The sequence below is a fragment of the Trypanosoma theileri genome (genome assembly GCF_002087225.1).
Source record: "Trypanosoma theileri isolate Edinburgh chromosome Unknown TM35_Tth_2_V1, whole genome shotgun sequence".
NCBI lineage: Eukaryota > Euglenozoa > Kinetoplastea > Trypanosomatida > Trypanosomatidae > Trypanosoma > Trypanosoma theileri.
The window spans coordinates 368,215-368,456 of record NW_021639844.1 but is presented as its reverse complement, the minus strand read 5'-3'; positions in this window follow the sequence as shown (position 1 = coordinate 368,456).

The following is a 242-nucleotide window of genomic DNA, read 5'->3' as shown; positions in this document are numbered from 1 at the left end:
GAAGATACTTGGCGCCTCAAGGTCGGGCAGAGCCCACCAGATGATTTGGATGGCGATTCGATAGAGTGTTTATTTTTTGAAAAACAGCAAGAAGACTTCCTCAAGCTCCCGGATAGGAGAGGACCGCGAAGGCTGTAACGAAAAACACAGAAGCCAAACACATCCTAGATTTGGTGTAGCCCGTCTTGTCCTGAAAAGCCGCGACCACGGAGGTCTACTTTTCCCTAAGACAGTCACGCACG